Source organism: Lissotriton helveticus, chromosome 8 (genome assembly GCF_964261635.1).
Source record: "Lissotriton helveticus chromosome 8, aLisHel1.1, whole genome shotgun sequence".
NCBI lineage: Eukaryota > Metazoa > Chordata > Amphibia > Caudata > Salamandridae > Lissotriton > Lissotriton helveticus.
In genome coordinates, this window is record NC_136069.1 from 1,504,404,504 (window position 1) to 1,504,430,483 (window position 25,980).

A 25,980-nucleotide genomic window follows, 5' to 3' on the forward strand; every position below is an offset into this window, starting at 1 on the left:
AACATGTAACCGTAATGCGGGCACGGCATGGTAGTCTTTATGACAGAGAATTTACCGTCAAATCGTCCTTCCCGTTTAATGTTGTAAATACGGTATAATTGCTAAAAGGCCTTCAGCGCCATGACATCTCTTCCAGGCTCTATCCTTCCCCTCAGTGAACTTAAGGGTGTTATTACAAAATGTCCTATTAGTACATCTTTCTTACTATCTGCTTAATGAGCAAGCGTTTGCTGTCTTTGGCCAAATTAAATTGTGATATTTGTACACCTTTCTTACTATCTGCTTGATGAACCAGCGTATGCTGTTTTATGTGACCAAGGAAAGCGAAAGCATTATGGACATCACCCTGTGATCAGTATTAATTACTTGCTGCGTGAACATAGTAGCCGCAACAATTATGACAGTGTCTGACCTGGCTAAACACTGCAAGGTCATTACCAGGAATGGTTATAGCATGGCCTGGCAGGTACACCTAACAGGTGGTGGTACTCCTATCCCTTGTAACCCTCGCCAACTCATGTAACCTCTCATGTATACTGCTGCATTACCCACTTACGCACTGTATGTCCATCTATCGTGTGCATGCTACCTCCAAGCGCTCCCATCCTGCTTTGGAAGAGTAGTGGTCCCTGTGAAGTATTTGCCATTTATAGCAGTATTATCCTTGCACCTGTGTGTGGTACTCTTTTTGTATTTGCCCGCGTCACTTTCCACTTGTAACACTGTATGCTACTTCTCAATACCGTTTGCCTTTGCTACTTGAACAAGTGCCTATTATGTTTCTTCACAATTGTCGCTTTGCCTCATGAACTTAACGTCTGCCTTTATCAGTTTTTCACCTGTCGTCTACTGTTCCTACTGTGGAGCGCTCTCACGCCTTCGGGTAGAGTCTGCGCTATATAAAAACGCCTAAATAAATAAATGACCGCCGGTGACCTCAAGAAATTGAAAGACTGCCCCATTAGGGTGCATGTTCGCCGACCCTGCGCGCAAGTGGCTGTGACTCCTGCTGGAGCCCTTAGTGTTCAGGACCTAAACTAACTATCATCGTTGGCGGGTGTGTTTCTGCTTGCGAGAGGACCTTCGCGTCCCTGCTCCAGAGGTGCAGCTGCAAATCCTTGCGATTATGGACAAGCATGTCAGAAGTTCCTGAGAGGGGACTGGAAGGGACCAGGGAGAAACAGTAAAGAGCACACCAGTTGAGATATCAGATAAAGCAGTCTAAAATTATTCCTCCTACACTTGCAATACGCTTACCACTCGGTCTTCATTTGGTGAGGGAGAGGGATACAAATGGAGCAAAGCAGCTTTGCAGGACTGAGGCTGAATTAAGAAAAACGTTGACTGGTAAACCCTTCCACTGCCTTTCGGAGGCTAAAAGTACCGCCGCTGCTAAGGCTGGCGTTCGCTGCTAAGGCTGGGGTTCCAGCCTCTGATACTAAACATGGGCCGGTTATGACCTTCTTGACAATGTCTTTCAGAAACAATACCCACAATGCGTAAGCTGTAGCTCGGCTTCATTTAAACGTAAAAGGACACATTCACCTTACCCTCCAAAAGACACTGTACATTAAACAGCATGTCAAACATGTAGATTGTAAAAGCAACGGTCTGCTCTACCCTCATAAGTTGCTACAACTACACTGCACTTACACAGTAAATTGTGCAGTCTTCCACTTTGTGGTTTGTGAGGAAAATACTGCAGTAGATATTCTTTTGTTGATTATCATGATAAAGCCCTCTTTCTACAATAAAGGTTGACATCTTGCATGGGCTTCCTGAAGGATATGATCTTCAAGTCTCTGTTGAATGGAGGCCAGTCATGTACGAACTTAAAATTCCATTCTTTTTCAGTGTGACTGGGGTGCTAAGACATGGGCCTTCGACATCAGTTAAGCACATCCTGCTTAAATATAAGTCAATGAAGAAACAGAACAACTTGAGGGTCAATATCACTTTTATGAATTGAAGGTGTGTGAAAAGGTGATTGGTTGTTCAATGGGCAACATAATGACATGACACTTGCATGGATTCACATTTAAGGGAAACCAAAAGTATGAGACAACGGCTCACTGAGCAATATTGTTTAGTAAGGATATTTCAGTGCTCAATAGCTGTTCACAAGTGCAACACATTAGATGTTGCGCTCATCGAGACTCCACTAGTTTGCATCGCCTCATCCTTTCATGAGCAGGATGGGTATTTATTACTGCGCTTTTATCAAAGGGCTTATGCAATTTTTTAAAGGGCTTCCCTACCTATTTAACAACATCCTGCACATTCACTTCATGAGCAGGGTGGAAGTCATACATAAAAATATAGGACAACAGAGCATTAAAGTAGATCATAATAAGGATACGGTTCTAAAGATAAATCCAGCAATTGAGTACTGGGGAAGCGTTGTTGCTGCTTTTAATTATATAAACGTGCTAAAGATCAGCTTAAAGTTAGATTATATTGCAATGAATGAAGCTTTGTGAGTCACGGGCAAAGAAGAACCGGCGCTCTGAAATGCATTCTCCTCCAAATGATCCAACTAAACTGCTCTCTCCCAGGGACTTAGAACTAACCGAGTCGCGTGCACTTCTACAAACTGTAAAGGTGCGTTCACCGGAAGAATTGCATTCGTGAGTTATCTTGTACATACATGCAATGCCAGTGAAAATAAGTGTAGCCCAATAACACGTTGTTTAGAACGAGTATAGAAATATACGAAAAGCACACATGGTTCGATCCCCGGCGCCGGCGGCAGGCCAGCCCAGCACCATGTGACTCCGGGCAACAGCCCGCCCAATCTCCCCGACAGCCCCCAGCGCCCAGAGACCCCCACGGGCGACCGTGCGCTTCACAAATGTGGAAAAGAGCATACAATTAGAGTACTCTTTCTTTCAAGGAAACAAACCGTGTCCTCTTCATTATTTATTCTAAGTTACGGAAAAAAAAAAAATAATATGGATGTAGTGTAGCGGCCAGATCGGTCGACCGCGAACTGGGTCACCGGGTTCGAGTCTCTGCAGGGACGCCAGCATCCTGCTATTCTGGCAAATCACCCAATCTCCCACGACCAACAAAATAAACGTGTCCTTGTGCAAATAAAGCACATTAAAACCTTCGCGCTTTATAAATCTCAAAGAACATGGTGCTACCCTCACCACCCTTAATGTATTTCGGTAATAGATTATAAAATGTATCAATGGCAGCCAACGGAGACGCCCACACTGCTATGCTGCAAATTACGAGTTACCGTGGCTTGTTCACGAGCTCAGAATAGTGTCTGAATACACCGGGCAGCCTACAACGCGGCCGCTTAAGTGTTAATCAATCACACTCAGCGCGTGGGGACTCACTAAGAGGCCAACTACTCTTAACCCTGAGAATTAAAGGCCGCGCGGCCTATGATTCACACCCTGGCCCGGAGCTGTGATTCCAACGCACAGCTGTAGGACTGCCCTGCTCGCTGTGGTCACTGCATTAGAACTGCAAACATCTGGAGATGATAAACGCACTTCCACACTAGGTTTTGTGTTACCTCAAAGGACATTCCTGTCTCGACGGAGTTGCGATTTGAGGGGGTCGTGCCTCGCAGCTGCGCAGTGCACCCACGGACCTATATGCGCCAATTAATCGTAGAACTCGTTATAGTTTATTTATGTATTTAGGCCCACCAACGCCCTCTGTAACATTTAATGGCACATTAATACTAACCGAAAGTCACCTTCCTGAACCCCATAAAGCACTTGGCTTCAAAATCTGACGTAATATTTGCGTCGCAGCGTTTTTAAAAGGGTTCCGGTTGGACAGCGGGAAAGACATTGTGGGCCTGGGATCCTTTCACATGTCTTTGTGCGTATGTACAATAAATACGGCCCTGAGTTGAGGAGCCCAAGAAGAGGTGCTGAGATATCGAGACAACACGGATGGGCAGGCCGTCGGAGAAGAGAAAAATGTATTCAAGGTGTCGCACCGAGGAGAGACGGAAAGTTCATTGTGCATCATATACGTACACATCTATGTTTATTGGATTTACACGAACAATCCACGCTGGTCATATGAACAAAATAATACCAGGAATAAATATCATAGCGCAACTCGTGCAGACATCTCGAGTAAACCGAGGTACGGGGGTCTTTAACATTGAACGCGACATTGGGAAGATGCTGCAGCTTTGTTCCCGCTAGTATGTAAAGTTTAGTTCAAAGAGTCAAGTGACTTATTTAATACTTAAAGGTGGGTAAACAACACACGTCGAATTTTAGTTGCAGCCATTACCACATATCACTTTTATTCTCTGCCAAAAGGGGCTCCCTGAGCATCTGTGCCGATATCTAGGGGCTGCGAAATGCTTGTAAACCCTTCCAGACCTACCATCCGGGCATGCACTGAATAGCCGGTTGCCTGCGCCGCTCACAAAATTGACGACATGGAGCAATGGTGAAGGGAACGAACTGCATCCTTCATTTTAAAATATCGTATTTCGCATTGATCTGCAGTCGCGCATCATTTGCGTAGTCGGTTCTGGCCTGAAACACGCGCTTTACGACGGGCATTTTTTTGATTCACATCACTTTAGCAATACTCAACGCGCGCGAAGGAGGCTGCCGCGTGCATCCCTTCAAGGCTAGATTGCACGCAGGGACTGAATAAATACTCGCGTTACCAATCAGAATCTCTTCGAAGGTTCTCGACATTGTAATGTGGGCCCTGCTGAACACCCGGATGCTAACCACAAAATGTGCGTCCTAGTTTAATCTTTGCGCCTTGGGGATTGTTTTCCGCTGTCTGCGCGACACGATTACAGATACGGTAGATGCCCACATACCTATACTAGAACAGACGCCATTTATTTTCTAGAAAACATGGCGAGCGTGAGACCGGAAGTGGATACGAGCAACGCGCAGAGCCCTTATCAAGTCGCAAGAGCTCGCCCGACTGACTCCGGAGCAGCCGCCGTACCGGCTGCAGTTCGACACAAGCATAGAAGGAAGGCGACAGGGCGCACTACACAACAATGGCCCACACATCATTTATTATCGAGGCAGGATAAAAGTATGCATTTAAGGGCTGATATGAAACCATTTTTCCCACCTGCCCCCGTGGGCTGAAAGCAAATGAACACAAATAACACGTGCACATTTGTCTGGGAAGGAAGCTGTTTACCCCGGAGCAAACGGCCTCTTCCTACCACATTTAGCTGCCGTTATCAAACACAAATTGGCCTGAAAATAACGCCGCCGACGCACGAAGATTATTCTGCCAACAGGTGTGCTCCCGGAGAGTGGACAGCGTGCACGTGCAGCTCCACCGATGCCACGCACAATGCCCCACGGCTCATCCGCCCGCCTGCCCATGCGGCCAGGCCGCAATTTGGCCACGTCTCACTCCCCCGTGGTAACGCAACCACAGGCCCCTGTGCAACCTGGGCTTGACCCAGGGACGGGGTGGGGGGGGAGTAAAGAGCATGGCACTCACCTACAGACGACGAAACCGAACCGATCCGAACCGAACGAAGACGTGCAGCAGGCAGGCAGGCAGACAGCGCATAGCCGCGGGTGAAACAGATCAGCGCAGAGCCTAGGACCCAGGCGCGGGAAAAGAGGCCGAGCATAGTTGCTGGGCCTGATTTATACTTGAAGGAACGCCCCTTTCCCCAGGCGAGCCCTCCCTATTGGCTGTTGGCGAGGAGGGCGGCTCAAAGGGGATGACGCGCTACGAGCTCTGCTCGCCCGTCGTGTGGGACTAGGGCGCTGTCCCACCCATGCTCCCCTGCGTGTCGCGCGGCAGCGGCAGTCATGATGCAAGGACCTTTGCCAAGTTTTTTGTTTCAATGTTAATGAGAAAGAGTGGTCTGTAGGATTTGCAGAGGTGCAATGGAGCTCTGGGTTTGGGAAGAACTACAACAGTGGCCTCACTAAGGTCCTAAGGTAGCCTCTCTCTGTCCCATATCTCTTGTATGCAGCTAGGAGGTGTGGGCCTACCTGATAATTCTAAAACGTTCAATTCTTTCACAGTTTTATAGAAGAGTGAGCCATGTCGGCGTTTCTACAAAAGATCTCAGCAATGCTGATTGTAATGGTGATTAAACCTCAGTGGCAACTGGTGATCTTTGATGGTGAGGCATAAATATCTGCCCGAACTATAATGAGCACGCAACGTGATCAAGCCTGGATTCAGCCAAAGTGTCTGGGGCAGTAGTTTCCACCCAGTAAATATTTAAAAAGGTGAGCAATTAGTACATTTTACACCCAAATTTGCTAATAGGCCATAGGTCCTGTAAGTAACACTCATTAAATATTTCAATACTTTCAGTGTGAACCAAGCAACCATGAGAAAAGAAAGTGATGACTCGAATGTATGAATTAATCTCAGCCACTGGTAAATACTCTGACCCTCATTTCAGCCCCCTATGCCACCATAGATATTGGCTAAGCATACCACGTCCCTTTTAAACTGCACACATGCAACCCCAGAACCGTTTTAGCATTATTGAGGCTTGTCAGTGAATGCAGCTTGAATGGTAGAAAGTGTGAGCTACAGACTCACATCTGGGCACACTTGTTGCAATTTTAAATAAAGACCAAAAAAGGGATTTGTGGAATGCTTGAATCAATCTATGCCACAAGTAATCATTTTGAGTAGCATTCCAATACGTAATTCTTTTAATCACTGTTTCTCTACAGACAGGGATAAGCCAGCCTTGAACCTGTTGGAAGTGGCACAGAAAGCAGAAGAACAAAGTCCTGGAGTGGTGCGCAGTCATTACCATTGGCTGAGATTACTTCATGGATTCCACCCATTACTTTGTTTTTTACAAGCAAATGTGATAACCCTTAGCAGGCGTTTTAGTGATTCACATGCCCCATGAAGAGTTTCAGAAAAAAAATTGGGGAATTTGAGCACATTTCTGCACAGTTTGCTTAAAAATGATTAAAAAGTCATAAGATGCTCTCTGACCTTTCTCCTAAAAATTTGCAGAAACTCACTCTGGAATCACCTGCACCTAACGTGATTACCAACCCCGTCACTGTACTACTAATATCTATTTTGAGATTATTTGTTTTATTGTGAGTAAACAACAAGATGTCTTGACTACACAGCTACCCTACCTCCAGATGTAAACATTATGCCTGGTTCTCAGAAAATTGGAGAAATCTGAAGTCTAAGATGAAACAGGCACGACTCAGGAGAGGAAGTTAAAAAATGATGACCTTAAAAAATGATGATCTTAAAAACGATGACCTTAAAAAATCCAAGAAGCTATGCCGCACCCTGGAGAAAACATGGAGAAAAATCCCGACTAGAGACAACATGGCCACCCTTAAGGCAGCCACCCGAATACACCACCAACTGATCCGATCCGCCAAGAAATCAGCATTCAAGGATCGTCTCGACAACAACTCTCACAACAGCAAGGAACTCTTCAACATCGTTAAAGAATTCACCAACCCCACCGCAGCATCCAACGACATTACTCCTTCCCAAGACCTCTGCAACGCGTTATCCTCCTTCTTCTACAACAAAATTGCCGACATCCACAACAGCTTTAAGAACACTCCCAGCGTTCATCCCTCCCCACCCCCCTCAGATCCAACCCCGCCAACTAACATCCTTAGCGCCTGGAACCCAATCACCACTGAAGAAACCATCCGCCTAATGAACTCAATCCACTCTGGCTCGCCAACTGACCCCTGCCCCCACCACATCTTCAACAAAGCAGACTCCATCATCGCACCCCATCTCCGTGATGTCATCAACTGCTCATTCAACTCTGCCACCTTTCCAGAAAGCTGGAAACACGCCGAACTCAGCGCCCTCCTGAAGAAACCCACAGCAGACCCCTCTGAACTTAAAAACTACCGGCCCATCTCCCTCCTCCCATTCCCGGCCAAAGTCATCGAGAAAGCCGTCAACAGCCAGCTCGCCGCCTTCCTTGAATCCAACAACTCCCTAGACCCATCCCAATCCGGATTTCGAGCCAAACACAGCACCGAAACTGCCCTAATTGCAGCTGCTGACGACATCCGAACTCTACTGGACAACGCTGAAACAGTGGCCCTCATTCTACTCGACCTCTCCGCCGCTTTCGACACAGTCTGCCACAGTACCCTTATACAACGCCTCAGCAACATTGGAATACAAGGAAAAGCCTTGAACTGGATCACCTCATTCCTCGCTGGGAGAACCCAAAGAGTCCGACTTCCCCCTTTCAATTCTGAAGCCACCGAAGTCATCTGTGGCGTACCACAAGGATCTTCACTCAGTCCCACCCTCTTCAACGTTTACATGAGTCCACTCGCTTCCATCGCGCGTCAACACAACCTCAACATCATCTCTTACGCCGACGACACCCAGCTTATCCTTTCCCTCACCAAAGACCCCAACACCGCCAATACCAATCTTCACGAAGGCACGAAAGATGTAGCCGAATGGATGAATCATAGCCGCCTGAAGCTCAACTCAGACAAAACGGAGGTGCTCATCCTAGGATCTTCCCCCACTGCCTGGGACGACTCTTGGTGGCCTCCCGCTCTGGGCACAGCACCCACACCCACAGACCATGCACGTAACCTTGGCTTCATCCTAGACTCCTCTCTCTCGATGTCCAGACAAGTCAACGCAGTCTCATCCTCCTGCTACCACGTACTTCGCATTCTCAAAAAGATCTTCCGCTGGATCCCCCTCGAGACAAGAAAGACTGTCACCCACGCACTGGTCACGAGTCGACTGGATTATGGAAACACCCTCTACGCCGGAATCACAACAAAATTACAGAAAAAACTCCAACGCATCCAAAACGCATCAGCAAGACTCATATTAGACGTCCCTCGCCAAGATCACATCTCCGGACACTTAAAAGACCTCCACTGGCTTCCCGTCAACAAAAGAATGACTTTCCGCCTTCTCACCCACGCACACAAAGCCCTCTACAATCTAGGACCCGAATGCCTCAACACTCGACTGTCATTCTACAAACCCACCCGCAAACTAAGATCGTCCAATCAAGCCCTTGCCGCAGTCCCGCGCATCCGAAGATCCACCCTGGGTGGCAGATCATTCTCATTCCTTGCTGCCAAGACCTGGAACTCACTCCCCACTCACCTCCGCCTCACTCAAAACCACATCGCCTTCAGAAAAGAACTTAAAACATGGCTATTCGAAAAATAACGATCCCCTCCCCAAGCGCCTTGAGACCCTCTGGGTGAGTAGTGCGCTATACAAATGCTTGAACTTGAACGATTATAATGCTTAAATCGTGAATCAATCTTCTCTTAAAGCTTTCAGATTGTAGCTCAGGAAGGGTCGTAGCACATTATAGTGTTTTTTTATTTTTTTTATTTTACAGAGTATTATATAGCGCAAACTTGACCCGAATCGGGTATCAGAGCGCTTTACACAGCACCAGTTGCATTGTTGCATTACTTGAGGACACATTAATTTTTTAAAAAAACAACAATTTTAGGCACGCAGAGATTATGTGACTTGCCCAGAATCACAGGATGTTCACCGTCATTGCCGAGATTCAAACCCAGTTCCCCAGATCTGAGGTCGACCACCCTGGCCGTTAGGCCAACTCCTCTCCCCATGCCAATTACATTTACCTACAATACAACAATACTCTAATGATTTTCTTCAGATCATTACAGAGATCTTGGACCCAAAGCTACTATAGCCTTTTAGCCCACTGTAGTGGGCTACACCGGCCATTAAAGGCCTGCTCCAGCGTTCGGCCTTTAACAAGGGAGCGGGACTTTAATGGCCGGTATAGCCCAGCTACGAAGGACTATAAGGCTATTAGAACATTCTGCCACTAGAGGGCAGAATGTTATAACAATAACAAATAAAACAAAGGCCTCACGGAGCCCGAGGGGGTTTAAATCCACTTGTGCTCCGAGAGGCCTTTGTCCACAGCAATAGCTGTGAAAAAAACACAATGTGGAATGTTGCTCCGCAGGCTTTTACTGGCCTGTAGAAGCACGGAGCACTCCATTGTATTGAATGGTGTGCTCCACATTCCAATGTTCTAACATTGCCTTATAGCTAACCCAGGGCATTGGACTATGCTATGCTCGCGGAGCGTGAGTAGTTTGCGCAACTACGCACTACGCGAATTGCACGTAGCACAGTGCAAAAACGTGTAGCGGGCATTTTTTGCTTGCTCGCGGTCCTCAACGTCAAGTTGGTGACCGTGAGCGAGCAAAATCAACATCCCGGCGAGACTTTTTCCTCGTTCGCAATCAGCAACATGAAGTTGCCGATTGCGAGCGTGGAAAATAAACCTCCCGGCTACATTCTCAACGCGGGGAAGTCAGGTTTCTCATTGCGAGTGGGTCGCGTATGCTCGCGACCGCTCGCGATGAGAAACTACCAGTCCGCGTTCAGAAAGCTGCCGCTCAAGTACAAATCTACTCGAGCGGCAGAAAAGGAACGCCTGCACTGTGCACGATGCGGTTTGCAATGATTGTACAGTGCGGACAAGCATCCGGCACTGTGCAATCAGTGTGAACATCATTTTCCCTACCGCACTACACAGTTCGCATAGCTTGCGTAGTGCGAAGTGCACTTTGCATAGCTACACGTAGCGCTACTAAGTAAACTACGCCCAGGGTTACTTAGAGCGGGCTGTACCCCGTTTAACAAGGTAGCAGGACTTTAATGGCCGATACAGCCCAGTTAGAGAGGGCTATAAGGCTATTAGAACATTCTGCCGCTATAGGGTAGAATGGTCTAACAAATAAAACAAAGGCCTCGCAGAGCCCGAGGGGATTTAAATCCGCTTGAGCTCCGAGAGCCCTTTGTTCACAGGATCAGCTGTGAATGAAAAAGAAAACAATAGAATCTTGCTCTGCAGGTTTCTACCGGCTCGTAGAAGCCTGGAGCACTCCACTGTCTGCAACGAAGTGCTCAACATTCTAATGTTCTAATATTTCTTCTGTTACTCCAAATTATTATTTTTGAAGACCTAGTCTCATAAAACTGAAATTATTGGAACAGCGCTGCCCAAGAAACTCTCCCCTTCCCTTATCTCATCTTCTTTATGATCTAACTATTAACCATTTCTCCTGTCTCCTAGCAAACCTCTGACAGGCCTGCCTTCATCTATGTCCAGATCACCAATGAGCCTGTCTCTTTCAACTCGCCTCCAAAGCTGGCCTTTCCATTAAAACCCTGATGTTCTCTTTTCCACTGTTGCAGAAGGAATATAATGGACAGTATTGCAGAAAGTGCCCTTGGGGCACAACAGGCCTATGCACTTTAGTACTACAGAAGGGGCTGCAGACACTTGTGCAGCTCATTCTGTAATACAAATAGCGCTATCTCAAAGGGGAGTTCCCTCTTTTGCATAGGGGTATGGCCCCCTGATGGCACCCCTCTGGAGGAGGAAAAATAGAGTCCCATGGATCCCCACAACATCCTTTTGCAGGCGGGTTTAGTCACTCACTGCAGCTGCCTGCAAAGGGATCTCTAATCCCTCTTTAAAGTCCAGAAAGGCTGCTGCCTGCACAGTGAAACACAGAGCAACTTTGAAGCAGCCGCTCCGTATTTTACTAAAGTGAGCTGCACCCAGGGCATTCACTGTAACAGGGTGCACTTTCCTTCTTTGCACACAGCGCACCTACTTAAAGGTGTGCCGTGGTGCAAAGAATTTTATTTATTTATTTATTTTTTTGGTTAAAAACTTTTATTGAGCAACAAAATCAAATTTACAAAGATGGGCCTACAACCGCACGGGCTGGCCGCTAAAAGCAAAACACAATGTAATAAAAACAATGAGAGCCATTCCGGCGGGCGGGCACAAACCGGATACAGGACGTCGCCCACACTATAGAACAGGAGAAGACAATTTTCCGTTTTACACACACAAAAACAAACAAACATCTAAAAGGCGAATGCATAGTAAACGGAGTCAGCCCAGGAGGGGGAGGGGAACCCCACTAATCAGGAATCCAAAGTCACAATCAGCAGGATAAGGCAAGGCAGGGGGGGACAGCGGGGAGGTCAATCAAATCAAGGGACAGTATAAGAAAGTTCAGGAACGTCGGCCTAGGGAGACAGGGTAACATCAGGGGTTTCAATCAATGGAGGAGCACAAATATCACCGCGATAGGCGTTCCACTGACTCCAGATCTTCGTCCATGCCCTAGGCCTGCCTCTGGCTGTGTAAACAGTCTTCTCGCGGAACATAGACCAGTCCATGTTGTCTTCCCACACAGAGACACTGGGGGGCCTGTGCGAGCCCCAAAGTTGCGCTATGTCCTGCTTCGCAATCATATATCCCAGGGTCGCCCATCTGGTCTGGGCCACCGAATAATCGGTGGGCTCCCACACATCCAACAGGCATCTCCGGGCCTCTGGCACCAAAGCAATTCCAGTCACATCAGTCATCACCGCAAGCACCTCCGTCCAGTAGGCCGCCACCCTCGGACACTCCCATATATTATGAAGAAACGTAGCACTCATCCCACACCCGCGCTTGCACAGGCCATCCGGGGAAAAACCCATCACAACCAAACGAGGACCAGTGACGTACACCCGGTGGAGGATCTTAAGCTGAACCAGACGGAGGCGGGCAGGAATGGCGACCTCTTTTGGAGAAGACAGCGCCGACTGCCAATCCTCGTCATCCAATTCCAGCCCGTCGCCGACCCAAGCCTCCCTGAGTCGAACAAGCAAGTCGGCGCGATTGTGAATCAGCTTCCTATAAATCAAGGAAATAGTGCTATCGGGGAGATGGCCGTCCAGGATACGATCCTCGAGGGGGGAGGAGTCGGGGAGAGCGGCACCAGAAGTCAGAACAGAAGCAAGGGCATGACGGACCTGCAAATATCTAAAAAATTCCCTATCACTCAGTTCATATTCATTCCGAAGGGTCTCGAAGGACTTCACTGCTCCATTCACACATACATCACCCACTCTACAAATACCAATCGTGTCCCAGCGATCAAACCCCTTCGTCGTCCAGAGACATCCCAGACGCTCAGATGCATAGAGCGGGGTAGCAAGCGTCACTCGTTCATCCCACCCCAGGCTTACATTCGCAGCGTGCCATACACTAACCGCGATCCTGGTAGGGCCCGTAAGATGGCGCCCAGCCGACCTAGAATAAAGCGCTCTATTAAAGTCTCCACCCGGCAGCTGGAGTCTTTCCATTTCAAAGGCCGGGTCCCGACCTGGGGAATACATTGAGTGGTTAATGGCAGACAGTTGGGTAGCCCAGTAATATCTCTTGATATCAGGAAGCGCTATACCCCCGTCATACCAAGGGATGGTGAGCTTCGCAAGGGCGACACGTGGACGCCCGTCCCAAATCAGTTGCCTTTGCAGACTTTCAACCTCTCGGAAATAGGTAGCAGGGATAACATCATAGGAATTCTGGAGTGCATAAAGGAATCGCGGTAGGGACATCATTTTGAAAAGGGCGGCCCTGCCCAGCGGCGACAGTGGCAATCTACGCCAGCGGGCCACGTCCAGCCTCAGTCTAAGAAGTGGGGGAAGGAGATTACGTTCAAACCGGAGCGACGAATCCAGTGTAATAAAAATCCCCAGATATTTGAACCCGGACTGAACAACCTGGATAGGAACTCTGTTCGGCAATGGGGGCAGATCACCCGAAAGAACATAGACACAGGATTTAGCCCAGTTAATAACCAAACCAGAATTTCTGCCAAACGAGGTGAGAACATCAAATAAGACATTTAAAGATTTACGCGGGGAAGTAAGGTAAAGAAGAATGTCGTCCGCGTAAAGCGAAACACGGTCCTCAAGATCCGGGGACCAACGTATACCCTTGAGAGAAGGCTCCCAGCGAAGCCACGCAGCCAGCGGTTCCAACGCGAGAGCAAACAACAGTGGAGACAAGGGGCAGCCCTGTCTGGTACCCCTACCAAGGGAAAAGGGAACAGAAACTCGACCGTTAACCACAACCTGCGCCAGGGGGTCGGTGTACAGCAGCTTCACCCATCCAATAAACCCCGGGCCAAAACCAAACTTCTCAAGAGCCGCCCAAAGGTAGGGCCACTCTATCGTATCAAAGGCCATCGAGGCGTCCAACGAAGCCAAAATGGCCCGCTCCGTCAGAAGCCCCGCCCTCGCAATGGCTCCGTGGAGGCGACGCAGATTCAGAGCCGTGTTACGGTGCGGGATAAAACCGGATTGATCCGGATTAACCAAGTCACTAATGACCGTTAGGAGGCGAGTAGCCAAGATCTTGGCAAGAACCTTAGGCTCAACATTTAACAGGGAGATGGGTCTATACGACGAACAAAGATCCCGGGGCTTACCATCCTTAGGAATTACAACAATCGTAGCTAGGCGTTGGTCATAAGGGAGAGCACCCCGTTCACGGGACTCCGAAAACATTGTTCGAAGATAGGGCGCAATCTTATCAGGACACAGTTTGTATAATTCGATTGGCAAACCGTTCGGGCCCAAAGCCTTGCCCGAACGAGGGGGCGAATCGCAGTCGCTATTTCGTCCGTAGAGAGCGGGGCCTCCATAGAGACCCGCTCCAAGTCAGAGAGGCAGGGCAAAGCTATGTCGCGCAACAAGAGGCGAGAGTCGTCTGCATCCCGTTTCGACACTGGGGAGTAAACCGCACGAAAATAATCAGCAAAGCAGTCCACTATTTCAACTGGGTCAGTCACATTCACACCATTCAAAGTCCGAATCACAGGCACAACTCGGTTCGCCCTCTCCTTCTTATCCAACCAGGCAAGCAATTTACCCGCTTTGTCCCCAACATCATACAGACGACCCTGTTGCTCTCGAGACATCATTTTAGCCGCATCTGTGACCAGAGACTTATAGGCAAACTGTTTCAGACCCAGGGCATGGAGCTTGTCATGAGCAACACTCGATTCCAAGTCAGCTTCCAGCTCAAGTATTTCCATTTCAAGACCCACCACCTCCCGATTCCTCGCCTTTTTGGTTTCAGCAATGAGAGACAGGGCCTGCCCACGAATCACTGTCTTAAAAGCCTCCCAAAGGGACACCGCAGAGGAGACAGACCCCTCGTTATCTAGGAAATAGTTGTCCAGGGGCTTAATAAAGAGACCACGGGTCACAGGGGAGGTCAGGTACCAAGGGTTGATAGGGGCCACCCGGCCTGCCGCCTCCACCCCCACATCAAAACAAAGCCAGAGCGGAGAATGGTCCGAGATGCCCCGGGGAAGGTGTCTAATCTCCCGGACAGCCGACGACTGTGCAGCTGGCATGAGGAAGTAATCCAGTCTAGACAAACTCCCATGGGCTCCAGAATGAAAGGTGTATTGAAGCTGAGTGGGGTGCATAAGTCTCCAACAGTCCACCAAACCAAAAGTATCCAAAAAGCCACCCAGCCACAATTGGGCCAAAGGAGTATCCCTAGGGGGGTAACGATCATTCAGGCCGGAGAGAACAGCGTTAAAATCACCAGCCATGAAAAGAGCACCATCAGGGAGTCCCAACAGCACTCGGCCCAAATCGGAGAAGGTAGAGGACTGCAGGCCGGGGGGCACATAGACGGTGAACAGAGAAAGGGTTCGGCCCTCATATCGTCCCACGAGGACGGCGTAACGCCCCCGATCATCGAGGATTACATCATCTATAGCAAGGGGAAGGGAAGTCCGGACAAGGATGCCCACCCCCTTCAACCCGTAGTAAATCCTGAATGCGCGACAAGACGATAGCCCCACCTATTCATTGCATGACAAATATTACCCACTAGATGTGTCTCCTGCAGAAAGACAACATCGGGAGACAAACGTCGCAGGCATCGCAACACCACCCCCCGCTTTATACGATCCCCTAGACCATTGACATTCCATGAAACAAACTTCAACCCGCTACCCCCCATCCCACAAAGTGATGCAGGAACCATCCCCCAATGAGCATGACACTGAAAATTCCATTATCAAGATAGAATCGCCTTGAAAAAACAAAACACGAACCTCAAACACCCCACCAATCCACCCCCCAACATCCAAGAAAACACCCCCCACCCTGCACCCCTGCAGTAAGCAAAAAAGCCACCCCAACATGCAGTGTGCCTGTCGCCCAGAAACCCCCGTTCTACAAAAAGACCCCGGAGGAGGAAAAGGCCCCTGTCCCACCTGCCACCCCGACAGAGATAATGAGAGAAGAGAAGGCACAGAAAATAAAAGCGCTCAAGTATAGAACCCAGGAAGAATCACATTACATGGAAACAGGGGCGCAGACAGTAAGTTAAACTCTCTACACCACCCTCGGCACCACCCGGGTGTTCGGTGGGCTCAGTCAAATTAGGCCGGTCCGGCAAAGAGTCCAACCAGTCATTCACCGAATCAGGCCGATCAAAGAAAAGGGTCCGTTCGCGGTACTCAACTCGCAGCCTGGTAGGAAAAAGCATGGCATAGCGCAGTCCCAAGTCCCGAAGACGCTTCTTGACTCCACGGAAGCCCATTCGCTGTCTCTGTACAAGCTGTGAGAAATCAGGATAAAAGTTCACCATGGCATTTTCGAAGGCCACCGGGCCCTTAACTCGTGAGGCCTGCAGGATAGCGTCTCGGTCCCTATAGTGAAAAAGTTTTGCAACAATGGGCCTCGGCGGGGCGCCCGGTTTGCCCTGGCCGCCCGGAACGCGATGGGAACGCTCCACCACAAAGAATTTGCTCAATCCAGATGGAGAAAGGTAGTTTTGTATCAAGTCCTCAACCAGGAGATCAACAGAATGTGGGTCAGGATTTTCCGGAACACCAACCACACGCACGTTGCAGCGCCGTGCTCTATTTTCAAAATCCTCCAAGCGCTGAGTCATGAAATCATTTGCCTTTCTAAGATTACCAATCTCCGTCTGTATTTCCGAGACGTCGGCCGTGAGGCTAGATGACTGGAGGTCCAACGATTTCACCTTCTCATTCGTTTTAGATAAGTCGGCCCTGATCAAGTTCACGTCAATAGCCACAGTGTCGATCTTGTGGGCCAGAGCTTCATACTGTTGGCCGATGGTCTCTCTCATGCCAGAGATGGCGCCCATAATGTCTTGCAGGGACGGCTCCGCCGAAGCCTCCAAAGGGTGCCCCACTGCACTCGGGCCAGGCAAGGCGGCTCCCGGGGACCCCTTCGATTGAGTGTACCGGTCCATGATATTAGACTGGACCTGGCCCCCGCGAAGGGGCGTCTTGGTCTTTCGCCTCTCTTGGTCCCCTCTGCCAGTCATAGTGGAGAATCCGTCCCGAGGGACCCACGCGACCTGGTAAAAATGGCCGCAGGAAGATAACGTGCCGGAGCCAAAAGTCAGCCGCGAGGGGACACCGAGGTGTGAAGCGGCCTGGAAGGACACAAAGCAGGCAGAAGGTGCGACCGCGACCTCGCGCCGCTGATCTCAACACCGGCCAGACACCTCCACTGGAAGACGTAGTCCGAGTCAAATCGAAACCGAAAGTTAAGAGGGGGACCCACAAGTCGAATCCCCCTGCCGCTGTTGTTCAACTCAGACACGGCAACAGAGCCTCACCAAGTCCCGGGCGCACCACCAGGGCGGGCCTCGAAAGTTCGAGTCGACGTAGCTTCGGTGCCCCTGGTCCAATTCGAAATCCAAAAGCAGTATAAGGATCAGCCCAGGTTCCTCTACAAGAGTCCTTGTAATAAATCAGGATACGTTCAGGATATCATGCCGGGAGTGGCGGGGGTCCGGAGAGCGCTGTGCTCACGCGGCCATCACGGATGCCCGCCAAGCTCCTCCTGGTGCAAAGAATTAAAGTGAGCCATATATGTAATACAGGCCCATGTTGTAAAACGACTCAACGACTTCTTGGAGACCAATAACATCTTGTATGATGACCAGGTGGGTTTTAGTTCCAGTTGCAGCACAGAGACCATGGTAGCCACCATTGTTGAGATCTGCAACTGATGGACTAGAACTACAGTGTCTACATCTTCAGTCAGTTAAATCGCTCAGTGGCATTTGACGTGGTTGACCACTGGCTCCTACAGCACTAACTGAAGGCTACTGACTTGAGAGCTGTTGTCTTGAAAGCAGAACTTCTCTTTCTTACATGAGCATACTCAGAAAGCTGCCACAGACCCATTTTTGTCCATGGCCTCTACCATCACCTACAGGATCCCACAGAGGTCTTCACTTTCCCATTACCTGTTCAGTGTTTATGCATGATTTCAAGTTTCATGAATAGGCAGATGAAACTCAGCTACTTTTGCACCTGAGTGGCCACAGTGCTTCAAATGAGCATGCTGGGAACCAGCGGGGTAACCAGCCAAAGTTGGGGATAGCTTAAAGGACAAGAAAACTGTGATACTTGGTACTGGTGGAACTGCAGACTTCTGGAATCCATTGTTATGCCTTTGGAGTTGGATCATCCACGCACCTCCACGTCCTCCGCTAAATATGTTAAAAATATGGAGGTAAAAACTGAAAGCAAATTGCAAATGGATGTCCAGGCTTCAGCAGTAGTTTCAGCCTGTTCATTCTAGTAGAAAATGTTGCTGGACAGTTGTCACATTGCAGTGATGGCCCGGATCGTGTTACAACCGGACTACGGCAATGGCATCTAACTGGGGAGAAATACATTCCTCCTTATCGTCTCTCAGCTATGCTGAACCAGAAAAGCAGAATGGGTAATTCTGCCCAGATATTCCATCATTCATGCAACCCCTCTCTCCAATCCTTCCAGTGGCTTCCAGTATATTCCAGAATCTGTATTTGGTAAACAAAGGTTCTGTATTGGGTATACCATTCAATCTTTGCGAGAACTCTGGGTTTCCTTCAATCAAGTCTGATCAAATATGTACCAAACATACATAACATTCTTTTCCCTTTCAGACCTTAAGGATTCCATGCTCTAAGAAAGCCAGACTTGGTGGACTCTCCTTATTGGCCCTGGTTCCAGCTGTGTGGAAAACCTAACTATTGAGCTGAGAAGAATCCCTCGCCTTATAACTAGATGTTTGGAGCAAAGATATTAATTTGTCATTTTCATCACATACTCAAATGCACTACTGCCATAAAAGGATAGATTCGGTCTTGTAACACTAATGCATGCCATGCAAGTGCCAAAATTATGGTATGTTATGCCAGGCCAGCATTATTCCAGGGGTGGGTACAATCATGCCATAAATGCAAAATATGGCGAGACATGCATGTGGAAAGCAAAAGCGCACGTCCACTGTTTTGGTGCACCTGCCCTTGAACCTGTGGAGACCACCTTGTACCTCCATATGTTCCCTACTGATCAAAGATAAGACAGAGAGGAGGATCCCCAAAACATCCTTGACTCTTCCATATAGTTTGTTTGAACAGTCAAGACCAATCACATTTATAACAACAATAAAGAAGGAATGCCCAGATAGGGTTACATTTAAAAAAGCATTAACTCTTATTAAAGAGCTAAAACACCTTAAAATTATCACCCAGTAAAAGGTAAATCAAAAAATGAGAAATTACGGGCGTGGCTTGGACGCTGGCCAGGATGGCGGCGTAATCCCGGAGCTCCGGCGCCGCTCCTCACACTCGACACATTTGGGGCAATTTACTTGTGTCTGCTACCGTCATGACCCGAGTCCCGCGAACCGGAACATGAGGAGAGCCTAGCGCCCTCATTGTTTCCCGGTTTCGCGACTTTCTCGGCGGCTGCAAGGGAGTCCCGTTTTCGCTGTTGCTGCCGCCATTTTGTGCGCCGGCCGCGATTCTCGGAGGCGGCCGGCTTATATCCCCCTGAAGCTGTTTTGCCTCATCTTCGGCCAACAGAGGACACTCTCTGCACTTTCTACAATGGTGAGCCCAATTAAGCTAGGAGCTGATTTCTAAGGCGCTTTATATCTCGCGCATTTCCCTTTATGGTCTCTGGCGCCAATTTGTGACTGTGGCAATTCATTTCATCGCCCTCCTGCTTCATTGCTTCTTTGCCTCACTGTTTTGCCTTTCTCCATCATGGCCTTGGATTCACATGTCTCCAGCTCATGCAAACCTTCTTACACCTGACCTCTCGCTTGTCATGTATTGGAATACTGCGTCAGGAGGTTTCTCTTCACGACTTGCTTCAGGAAATTAAGCGTTGCTTCCTCCACCTTTTCATATGGCTTTTCTCATCATTATTTCCTGCTTGGAGGACTGTCAATGTTCTTTTTAGGAACTCATGCGTTGCTGAATGTGGCTATATTTATTCCAGTGGCTTTCTCCTCCTTGTGTATAGTCATTATCAATTTATTGTACTTTACCTCATGGTTCGTTTGAGTTGCTCTATCATCCTGACGTGTTCTTCTGCATGGCACAATACCTGATACTGATCTGTGGTTTACTCCTTCCTCTAGCCGTGGCTTTGTGCTGACTTTTCATATTATTACTCTTCATGTACCTTTTTCCTGTCAGGAAGACCTTATACTTAATATTGACTTTTTGCCTCCACTTTCACTATTCTGGCCGCCTTACATGGGCAAGCTTCGCACTTTGAAACTCACCAATTTACCGAAGCCACCCATTGGTTCTGACTCCGACTCACCTACCCAGAAAATGGAGGAGGGTAAATCTTTGAAGTCGCACTCTACTCATGGGGCTATCCCTAAAGCTCAAACTGGAGGGAAGATGCAATCCTCTTTGACCTCATCCAAATGTCTGAAGAAGGATCCGCCATCCCCTGGGAGCGGCGCTTCATCCTCTGTAGACCTTATCTTGGAAGAATTGCGGGCCTTCAAACCTTTTATGGAAGCAACCACAAAAAACATGCAGGCCATGCAGGAGAAATGGTCATCTTTGGATTCACGTGTCACGATTTTGGAACAATCCTCGGACTCTTTTCACTCTGTCTCCTCTCGCATTCCTTCAATAGAAGCTGAGATTCTTCTCCTACGGCGTCAAACAGAGGATTTGGAAAATAGGAATCGAAGGAACAACCTATGCTTATACGGCCTTCCGGAACTTTCAGAAGGGTCCAATCCTACCATCTTCTTCCAATCGTTCCTTGCAAAGATTCTTGACAATCCGGCCTTATCTTCCATTAACATCCAGCGAGCCCATCGTCTTGGTCCTAAGGTTGCCTCCAGGCCTAGGGGTGTAATTATGCTGTTTTTGCAGTATACTGACCTCTTGCAGGTCCTTTCAGCCACCAAGCTCAAAAAACAGATTATCTGGGAAGGTCATCGCCTCTATCTCTCCCAAGATGTCTCCAAGGCCACCGGAGATCGGAGGAAAGCATTTTTGGACTTACGGCCGCAGTTAAGAGCCCTTGGTGCCAGGTATGGTCTCTTACATCCATGTCTTTTCAAGGTCACCTATAAAGACAGAACAACCACGTACGAAGATCCTGCGGCCTTGCAAGCTTTCCTTCGTCAACAGAGTCCTGATGTCATGGATACCTCCAAACCTGGATGAGTGACTTTGTTGTTTATTGCCTTTTTGATTCCGCTGCATTGCGATTCTGCTTTCTTCATTGCCGTTGTATGATGTGTTTTCCTTACTGTTTCTGTTACGATGACTGTCTTATGTTATAAACCCTTGTATTTTTCCTAATGTTTTTTCTCATTTCTTCAGATATGTCCCCTCATCTTTATCCTGATGTCTCCTATTGTCTTCTTACCTTACCCATTGGATTTATGGTATTAGAGGTTCGATGCCGGTTCTGGTTGTTGTCGTCGTCGTCTCCCGCCACCACCATCCCCATCCCTGTTCTGGACTTTCCGTTTCGTAAGTATGTCTTTCAGTCGTTCGTTTTGGACTTGTACTGTCTTTTTGTGTATTTTTGTATCTGTCCTCTCTCTCTCTCTCTCTCTCTCTCTCTCTCTCTCTCTCTCTCTCTCTCTCTCATCCTTGCACTCTCTCTTGCATTTCTCATGGTTTCTCCCTTCCTCTTCTTTTTCCCCTTTTTGGATACAATCTTACCTCTGTACTAGTTTATTCCTCTTTTTCTTCCATTTCTCATCTTATCTTTATCTCCTTCTTTCTTCTTTTTTCCTATTCATTCTTCTTACTTTCTCTCCATTGTATTTCTTATGCATTACTGAGCATGTTACACTCAAATGTTTTTCTAAATTGTTTAGTTCCGTGTAACGACATGGAACATCAAGGGATTAAACAATCCCATTAAACGACTGAGGGTTCTCTCACATTTAGCGAGACTAAAAACTGATGTTCCTTCAAGAGACTCATCTTGCTGAACCGGAGGCTTTGTAACTTAAACATTCCTGGGTGGGTCATGTTCTATGTTCTCCTACGACGTCTAGGAAAAATGGTGTTGTACTTTTGTTACATAAAAAGTTAAATGTTTCCTCGATTACCCATGAATGTGATGCTGATGGTCGTTGGCTCATTGTTAACTTACTCATTGATAACATCCCACTCACTTTATTTAATGTGTATGCCCCCACTGGAATCGATAGATCCTTCTGGCCTGCTATCTCTTCCAAGTTGTCTTCCCTTTCTGGAGATTATATACTTCTCGGAGGAGACTGTAATCAGATTGTTGATCCCTTCCTAGATCGTCACTCGAAAGTTACTTTTGTTCCCTCTAGAATGCACACACAGTTTGTGAACTCCTTTCAAAACAATGCTGTAGTGTAGCTCCTATTTTCCCAATAGGCTCTGCGCATTGGAATAGTACCTACAGCAGTAAAGGCCTAGGCCAGACGTTAACTAGGTCTACTACTGTCGATACTAGACTTAATTTTTGGGTTTGCCAGCTAAGCTCAGAGTTCGCTAGAAACTTTCTCGAATGTTCAAGGAAGGATTAACTCCCCTGATTAGACAAGAAGGGATTTAGTTTCTGACAACCATAGAACATGACAACTTTGCTCTCCCCTAATCAAGAGTCAATCTCAAGAGTCGTGTGAGCACAAGGCAATTATTTTACTCAGTCAGTACGTGCATTCTTAGTCTCATCAGAGTGTAGAGAAATGGAGGAGACGGGCGTGTTCAATAAAAGATGTTATTTATTGATCAGTCTCTTTTCTCGTACAAGAGAAATGGATCGATATTATTGCAATACTTATAGTTAAGTAAAGTGCATACATTAAAAGCAATAGTATAAAATAATACTGTAAAAACATTGATATGGTTTCTGAGCCATATGATGTTTAAAATGATTAAAATATATTTACATACACATATACATTTGACTAAACGTACTCAACTGGTGTTTCTAAATACGCCTACCCCGTGTACCTGACCTAAGTCTAATACGTGGGCGGGAATAGAAAGTTACAGTTTAAGTTAAGTTTGTTTTTGCCAAGTGAATAACTAAAGAATTCTCTAGGAGGGGTTATTCAGTTCTGTACCTGGAATTTAGGATGAATGAGGAATGGTATCTCTTTCTCTGCTCTCGATATTCCAGGCTGCCTGCGAGGGCTGCCCAGAAGCGCCGGTGCTGGGTCTCTCGGTTTGAGATAGCAGCGCGTCTCTCAGCGCGTCAGGAAGGCGGGGCTGCTGCCTGCGGGGTCTGCTTCTGCTCTCGGCTTCGGCAAGTATGGCTGCTCCGTCTTGTCACCACGCGTGTGTTTGCATAGGGCAAGGTCGGCAATATTTATACCTTAAAGGTGCCGGGATTGACGTAAGGATGGACATAGGTACGTCAATAAAGATGTCATACGACTTGTTCGTTAGCACATTCTTTACTAAAGTTCTCTGTGAAATCAAAACAATGGCCGCACGGATTATCCAGGTTGTCATAGGTTTGATTTGTTATGAGAACGTCGTATGCCTTATCAGGGGCTGGAGGAATGTCGCTTGTCTAATTAGATCTCAAGCGTTATGACCTAATCAGATAACACGTTCCTGTGCCGTAGTGTGACTGCGTCAGATAACGGTATCTGCATCATGGGGGATTTCTTGCCTCATGGGCTGACTGTTAGTTAACTAGCTAGGTAGGTTAACCAGAATATGGTCAGGAATAGGGGGATCGATTCAGAACCTATAGAAATACACGACACCCACTCCACGCTAACTATGGTCATATCTACTAATCTATGCATAGTATAACATAGTACAACATACTATAGAGTATAGTGTATACCTTACCACCCCAAAATACATAAATGCATTTTGAAATTTTCAAATATACTGAAAAATTGCAGTCATATATATTGTATGCACTTAAGCTATGAATTCAATGCAAAAGTAAACACGCATTGTTATGCATTATTGCTTGTTGGTATATGAGAAATACACATGAAATGGCTCTTAATATGGCTATACAGAAAAAAAGTCGAAACCATTTCATCACATAAAATATATTGTGAACATACCAGCGGGCAGCTAAAGTCTATATAAAGTCTATAAAGTATCTAAAAAAAATAGAAATCTTAGTTCTCTAGGAATAGTTTCTTACTTTAAGCAGAAGATCAGTGTCCCGGGGAAAAAATATGTAGAACATTTTTTTTAAGGGCTTGCTGAAAAAAGTTGCTGTCCGTGAACTGGATTGTAATTGTTCATGTGACTTTATTTTTAAAGTTGAAGGCCGAATTCAGGGCACGCCGTGTGCGAGTTTACTCAAAAGTCTCTATTTCTGTTCCGGAGAGAACATCATATCATTCAGGCTTTCGAAAAAACTGTCAACAGCTTCATGGGAAAGTTCCACTAAGTCGGAAGTAGGGGTAACCATGCATTCATGCGCATGATTGTCTGCATTGACATTCTGATTTGCATTGCTGACAGAAGGTCGTACCTGTTCGATGCTGCTTTCATCTCGTACTTCACTACTCTTCAATCGCAGTGGTGAAGATTCCAGGAATGCCGTCATCAGAATTGGCAGCCTTTGAGGGCAGCACAGTGCGTGAACCTTGGTAGGAACCAACAGTGTATCTGCATCCACCGGCGCATCCGATTGTAGCGTCAGACAGGTGTCTAACACGCATTCTTCTCCGCATAGCAGACACCTTAGTACAGGTAAAACACACCTTTGCCACATTGGTCGAAATGATAGAAACCAAGTCATGTTCAGGTCTCTAAGCTGGGAGAGTCCCAGGATTTTTGATATCCGGTTTCTTTTGATGACGTGAGCCTTGTAGGCGTCTGAAGAAGCACTGTTTTCATTCTGCTTAAAGTATCTATTCGAATAGAAGTAATTTTCAAACTGGGCCATGCCCTCGCCTCCCTGTCTGGAAAGGAGCTGGGGAACAAAGAACGTCCACAGCACTTGACCTTCGCCGTCGTAGTGACGAGATAAGGAGTCCCGGGCATAAGACTACAGCATCTGCGGTCTACAATAAGAATGTAACTCCCATTATAGAGTCTTTGAAAGAATGGTTCTATTTCAGTTGCAGGTGCGCCTTGCTGGTGACATGAAAGGTTGTATGAATTCCCTTCACAGGCTCCGTGCAAACTAATACCGTTACACAGAAGCGTGCCGCTTAGTGACATAGCACAATTGTTGCCACTAAGAAACACTTTCTGTCCTTTGTTACTGACACATGCATGTGAATAGGGCAGGTTCCAAGTTGTTTTAAGGTACCCCTTTCCCAATTTCTCGTACATGCCAGCCTGTATATATTTTTGGCAGTATTGAAACCTGAAGGTTGAGATTGGAATATTTATGATTCCGTGGATTATCCATTCACTGACAGGTCGTTCTGACATTGTCAACGGTAATCTTTCTAGTTTTTCAATGCTCAAGATTGTATAATCAGCACTCTTCTGCGCCATACCGATTTGTCTATCAGTAAGGTTAAAGATTTGGAATAGTGACGTAGTGTTGATTAAACGCCAAGGCACATAGCCTGAACGCAGATTTTGTAACGTCCAGCCAAGCTGTACGATAGAACGCAATTGTGACTGACCATGTTGTAATAACAGTAAGTCTTGCGATAATATATCGATTGCTGAAGACACAATGCTGTCCAATGAAAAAATTCTGGAGGACAGAGTCATTAACCCATTGTCCACTACAGAAAGTGATTTTTCCAAATTAATACGGTCAATTTCCCGTATTCTTTCTGCTGTCTCAAATTGAGTAACCTCCCGGGCCTCATTATATGCTGCATATACAGAGGCTGCTATGAAACGCTTTTGACGCTGTTTGCGTGGTCCCA

At 47.3% G+C, this 25,980-nt stretch overlaps 1 protein-coding gene across 3 annotated transcripts in view; it reads right to left on the reverse strand.

Moving 5' to 3' along the window:
• ANKRD42 (ankyrin repeat domain 42) overlaps positions 1-25,980 on the reverse strand; it is a 322,945-nt gene that overhangs the window by 251,586 nt on the left and 45,379 nt on the right. The window contains exon 1 of one of the 3 annotated variants that reach the window (XM_078656239.1): positions 4,366-4,474. The exons of the other annotated variants lie outside the window; for them this stretch is intronic. The gene's annotated coding sequence lies outside the window, so the exon portion shown is untranslated. Of the gene's footprint in view, positions 1-4,365; positions 4,475-25,980 lie in introns of those variants that run through there. 3 annotated transcript variants of the gene reach the window in all.